Below are 6,410 nucleotides of genomic sequence, written 5' to 3' on the forward strand. Positions count from 1 at the left end.
ATGCCAAGTATTTTTTTGAAATACCTATCTTTCTATATGCTCTGAAGTGCCTGATAAAAGTAGAGGTAGTAAAAAAAAAAAGACATTTTAATAAATACCTTGTTAAAATTCATATCAAATACTCTTATTTTGGGAAATGGCCAAACCACCTCTTTGACAGTATACATTTGTGCACTGGTTCAAGGGAGAAGGAAGGGCAAAGAGCTGGATGCCAGTGTGTTTCAAAAGGAGGCAGATTAACCATTGTCCTTTATGTTCATGCATTTAGTTTTACTTAGCTGTGTATATACTGTATATAATGGACAAATGAGTCCTAATTTACAACATCTAGTCTTTCTAGATGTTAAAGAGGTTGCCAGTGTATGACAAAAGTAGAGTTAGTAAACGAACACATTTTGTACACTTTGTGTTAAAATTCATAGAAAGGCTGTCTTCTGCCCTAACCGGTTTGGCTCAGTAGATTGAGCGTCAGCCTGCAGACTCAAGGGTCCCAGGTTCAATTCCAGTCAAGGGCATATACCTTGGTTGCGGGCACATCCCCAGTAGGGAGTGTGTAGGAGGCAGCTGATCGATGTCTCTCTCTCATCGATGTTTCTAACTCTCTATCCCTCTCCCTTCCTCTCTGTAAAAAAATCAATAAAATATATATTTTTTTAAAAAGAAAGGCTGTCTTCTGAAAAGGACTTTGGAAATCAAATTGTGAAATCTACCTGTAAGTGACACATGTGCCTACTCAACCCCTTGAGTTGATGGTGGTCAGGAGGAAATGAAGGGTTCCAGACTAGAATGTTCCCATAAGGAAGACACTTTCAGATATAACCATTGTTACATGTGTGTAGTTTATTCAACACTACTGTGTATATAGTGGACAAACTTAAGTCCTTATTTGAAACATCTAGTCTTTCTAGATGTTTAGAAGTGCACAAAGTATGTTAAAAGTAGAGGTAGTAAAATGACACATTTTGTATATATCCTTTTGTTAAAATTCATTTCAAATACTATGTTTTGGAAATGGGATGATCAAACCACCTCTCTGAGCAGTACACATTATTATATTTGTACTGGTTCAGGGAGGAAGGAGAAGAAAGTGCAAAGGGCTTTATACCAGTATGTTCATAGTTAGGCAAGATTAACCATCTTCCCTGTGCCTGTGCATTGTGTTTTACTTAGCTGTGCATATATTGTATGTGAAGGACAAACTGTTCTAATTTACATCATCTAGCCTTTCTAGATGTTACAGAGGTTGCCAGTGTATGACAGAAGTAGTTAGTAAACAAATACATGCTGTCCAGTTTGTGTTAGATTCCTAAGAAGAACTGTTCTGAAAACATGAGAAGTAAAATTGTTAAAATCCTCTCTAAGCATTACAGATGCTTATTGTGCTGTCCACTGTGTTGATAGAGATGAGAAGGGGAAGGGTTTTAGGCCAGAAAGTTCCTTCCTATTCAGAAGACACTTTCAGATTATAGCCTCTATGTGCAGTTTAATCAAACAAATCCTTATTTGAGATGGCTAGTCTTTCTAGATGTTTTAAAGTGCACAACATACATTAAAAGAGTTAAAGTAACACCCTTTAAGTATTTTTTCTGTTAATTTATAGGAATGGTGGTATTTGAGGAATGGAATTGTTAAATTTGATGTCTTGGAGATTATGCTGACTGTTCACAAGGGAAGGGGGAGGGAAGGAAGTACAGAAAAAAGGGTTCTGTGCCCATGAGTCTTTAGAGAAATTAAAATTATCTAACCATTGTTACATATGTGCATATTAGTTAATATTGCTGTGCATTCAAGGATAAAGCCCGAAGTATATAAAAAGTAGAGGTAGTAAAATAATCCCTTTATAAAAGCCCTCTTGTTAGTTTTTAGGAAGGACTGTCGTCTGGAGTGCCTTTGTTAAGCCGCCTCTTGGAGCCAGGTGTTCTGTATTTAGTCACTGACGTGGTGGAGGAGGGAGAAGAGGAAGGGTGAAGGGAAGGGCTCTTTGCTAATATCTCCATACCTAGAAGAAAGTTTTAGGTTATAACTATAGGTCTATATGCATTTTTTGTAAAGTTCCTGTGTTCATTGTGGACAAGGTTCTTTTATTTTGCAACATTGGAGCCTTTTAGATGTCCTGAGGTGACAATGTCTGATAAAAAGTAGAGCTAGTGAATTAGCCAATTTGTAAATATCTTTTTGTTGTCATTGTTACAAAAGAGGCGTCTTGGACATGGAGCTGCTGAACCATCTCAGAAATGGACATCAGACTTGTTCACACCGAGGGGTGTGTGTGGATGTGTTCGTGTTCCCATTGTGGGGATAACCACTGATGTGCGTGCATCTCTTTAGACGGCTATGGGAATATGTTGTTAAGTGCTTCCGTCAAAACTTGCCACCTTGCTCATATTTTAAAGTATAAATCATGATTCTCTTAGAAGCATTATACTTTGTGTACTCTTGCTTTGGGTCTCATTTTTAATGGAACATGAAGGGAACGCATTATATTAATTGTAACTTTGTGAATATCTTTTATCTAGAGGTTTGTTGCTATTTTTGTCCTTTATGAAATTTTTGTCACCAAGTAAGGCAGGATTACATTTTCTTCCAGATTGAGTTGATGTTGGGTATTCTTGGTTATCAAAATACTCATAGCTTTGGGACTTTGAAATGATAAATATTCATGATGTGTGAGAAAGCATGATACATAACTGTACCATCTTAATTACATAAAAATGAAAGTTGTGTAGATACACAGGACTTGGACACATCAGACTAAACTGCTTGTGATTCGGGAACTGGGAGGAGGGGAGTTATGGGGGGGAAAAAGAGGAACAAATGTAATAATCTGAACAATAAAGATTTAATTAAAAAAAAATAAACTGCTTGTGATTATGGATGGCTTAGTTCTATGTTTGTGTTTTTCAGTTTCCTATATATGCACATGTTAACTTTAAAAAAATAAATGTTAGCCGTAACCGGTTTGGCTCAGTGGATAGAGTGTCGGCCTGCAGACTGAAAGGTTCCAGGTTCGATCCTGGGCAATGGCATGTACCTCTGTTGCAGGCACATCCCCAGTATAAAATATATATTTTATATTTTATTGATTTTTTACAGAGAGGAAAGAAGAGAGATAGAGAGTTAGAAACAGCGATGAGAGAGAAACATCCATCAGCCGCCTTCTGCACATCTCCTACTGGGGATGTGCCCGCAACCCAGGTACATGCCCTTGACTGGAATAGAACCTGGGACCCTTCAGTCCGCAGGCCGACGCTCTATCCACTGAGCCAAACCGGTTTCGGCAATAAAATATATTTAAAAATAAATAAATAAATGTTATTTTAAAAGCCAAAAAAAAAAAAAGAAGAAGTGAAAGCTTGCAGATCAGAAATGAGAGAGAGCAGTAGAGGCACTACAGTTCAGACAAGAGACAGGCACGACAGGGCCTGAGCTAGGGCCAGAGTCAACTTCATGAGCATGCTACCTGTTCATTGCACTGGGCCAACGTCCAGTGCTTGGTTTAATGTTCTGCAGTCACTGTCTTGAGATCTTTTTTGAACACGGGGTCCTGCTTTTTTTATTTTGCACTGGACCCCACAAAGTATGTGGCCAGTCCTGGTTAGGGCAGTGGGTGTGGGGATAGAGAACAGTGATCAGGACCTGCAGGTTGTTAAGAAGTCAAACAGGACTTATTTAGTGACTCCTTTGATGAAGGGTTGGAAAGAAGGAAGACTAGGATGAATCCCAGTTTTCCAGGTGGGTGGTGGTGCTCTTAATAAGGTAGGGAATGTGGGGAGCGTGACAGGTTTAGGGAAGAATTAAATCATGAAGTCAGTTTTAGACTAGGTTTGAGGTGGTTGTGGACAATGCTAGTATCCCAGCTTCTCTAACCCCAATTTCTTCCAGCACCCCTATCTCTCCCCACATGTGACCCTGACCCTGCCTTTCTGGATATACAGGGCAAGACTTCTGCATATACAGTCTCTGCCTGTAATTATTATTATTACTATTACTATTATTATTATTATTATTATTATTATTACTAGAGGCCTGGTGCATGAAATTTGTGCACTGTGGCAGAGGCGGGGGTCCCTCAGCCCGGCCTGCGCCCTCTCGCAGTCTGGGACCCCTTGGCGGACATCCCTCTCACAATCCGGGATCCCTCGCTCTTTATGCTCAGTTCACTGATCCTTAGCAGAAGGCTCTTTACCACTCGGTTTGCTGCTCCTTAGTGCTGCCTGCCACCGCTGCTGCGCTCTCCAGCCGTAAGCCTGGCTTCTGGCTGAGCCGTGCTCCCCCTGTGGGAGTACACTGACCACCAGGGGGAAGCTCCTGCATTGAGCATCTGCCCCCTGGTGGTCAGTGCGCATCATAGCGACCTGTTGTTCTGGCCATTCTGCCAAGATGGTTGCTTGGGCTTTTATTATATAGATTATTTTTAGCTAGAAAGACCTAACACAAACAAGCAAGCCCAAAAGTCATTCTTGGGTTCCATGAACCCACAGTAAGCTCCAACCTGACTTCACAGTTGACAAATCCAGGAAGCCCCTATTCCCTTCCTTCCTCTTTCAGAGCCATCACCCGCCCTCCTTTTCTTCTCTAAGGCCGAAAAGGGGGTAAAGAGAGAAATGAGCAAAGATGACACTCAGGAGGACCCATGGCCATTCTGAGTTCTGGTCTGGCTTTTTAAAAAAAAATTAAAAAATCTTTTTGTTGATTTCAGAAAGGAAGGGGGAGAGAGAGAGATGGAAATATCAATGATGACAGAAAATCATTGATTGGCTGCCCCCTTACGCCGCACACTGAGGATCCAGCCCACAACCCAGGCATGTGCTCTGTGACTGGAATCGAACCCAGGACCTTCAGTCTGCAGGCCAACACTCTATCCACTGAGCCAAACCAGCTAGGACCTTCAGTCCGCAGGCCAACACTCTATCCACTGAGCCAAACCAGCTAGGGCTAGTCTGGCCTTTTTTTTTCTTTTTAAAGCCTTATCTTTATTGTTGAAAGTATTACAGATGTCTCCCATTTTTTTCCTATTGACCCCCTCCACCCTGTACCCACCCCTCCCATGGACTTTTTTTAAGTCCTCACCTGAGGAGATGGTCTTGCTGATTTCAGAGAGAGAGGAAGGGAGAGGGAGAGACGGAGACAGAGGCAAGGACACGCTGCCTTCCTTTCGTGGCACCTAGACCAGTGATGGCGAACCTCTGACACGGGAACTCATTGTTTTGGTTGATTTTTTTTTGTTAAATGGCATTTAAATATATAAAATAAATATCAAAAATATAAATCTTTGTTTTACTATGGTTGCAAATATCAAAAAGTTTCTATATGTGACATGGCACCAGAGTTAAGTTAGGGTTTTTCAAAATGCTGACACACCGAGCTCAAAAGGTTCGCCATCACTGAGCTAGACCAAGGATCGAACCTGACCTGGGTATGTGCCCTAACCAGGAATCAAGCCCATGACTTTTCAGTGTACCAGAGGACACTCAAACCAACTGAGCCACACCAGCCATGGCTGGTCTGGTCTTTTTTTGTTTCTTTTTTTTGTCACCCAGCAGGCCTAGAGAGAGTCACTAGCTACTCTTGGGAGTGTGTGGTTGAACTGAATTCTGGAGATTCTGGGAATAGGACACCTATGTCCCCTCACCCCCGTTATGTGAGAGTGTGCTCTCCTGTCCCACAGACCATTTAGGGGACCAGATGAGAAGGTATTCATTCTAGCATATCTTAAATAGCATGGTCCCAGTTTTTTGGTCTTGGATACATGAAGTCTCAATAAATTTTTAAGAGACCCAAGGCTGCTTATTTTGCAGATGGGGAAATTGGGGTCCAGAGAGGGGAAGGACTAACCCCAGGATACTATTTATATGAGGCCAAGCAGAGCATAGAGCTCAGATTCCCATTCCCTGCCCCCACTTCTCATGCCTCGCGTGTCTCTGGCATGGGTTTCCCACCAGAGGCACAAAATCTTTTTTTTTGTTTTGTTCTTGTATTATCATTTATTTATTTTTAATTGCTTAAAATATTACAACGAGTAGTACATTTGTCTCCTTTTTTCCCCCCCTTGACCTTCCCCCAGCTTCCCCTACCCCCCAGTGTCTTGTGTCCATTGGTTATGCTTATATGCATGCATACAAGTCCTTTGGTTGATCTCTTACCACCCCCCCCCCCCGCCCCCAACCCTCCCCAGCCTTCCTACTGTAGTTTGACAGTCCAGAAGCACAAAATCTTGATTCTTTCCTTTGTCTGAGACTGGGTCTAGCTCTGTCTCCCTAGAATCGTGAGACACACTGCAGGCGTCTTAGACTAGGGGAGACTCCTTTTTCATGTGGTTGGCGCCGCCTGGTGGAGTTGCAGAGAATTCGCAACAGCCGTGGCTGCAATCCGAGACCTGGGCTCAGAATGATTCCCTAAGGCCAAGTTTA

The sequence above is a fragment of the Myotis daubentonii genome, chromosome 2, assembly GCF_963259705.1.
Source record: "Myotis daubentonii chromosome 2, mMyoDau2.1, whole genome shotgun sequence".
Lineage (NCBI taxonomy): Eukaryota > Metazoa > Chordata > Mammalia > Chiroptera > Vespertilionidae > Myotis > Myotis daubentonii.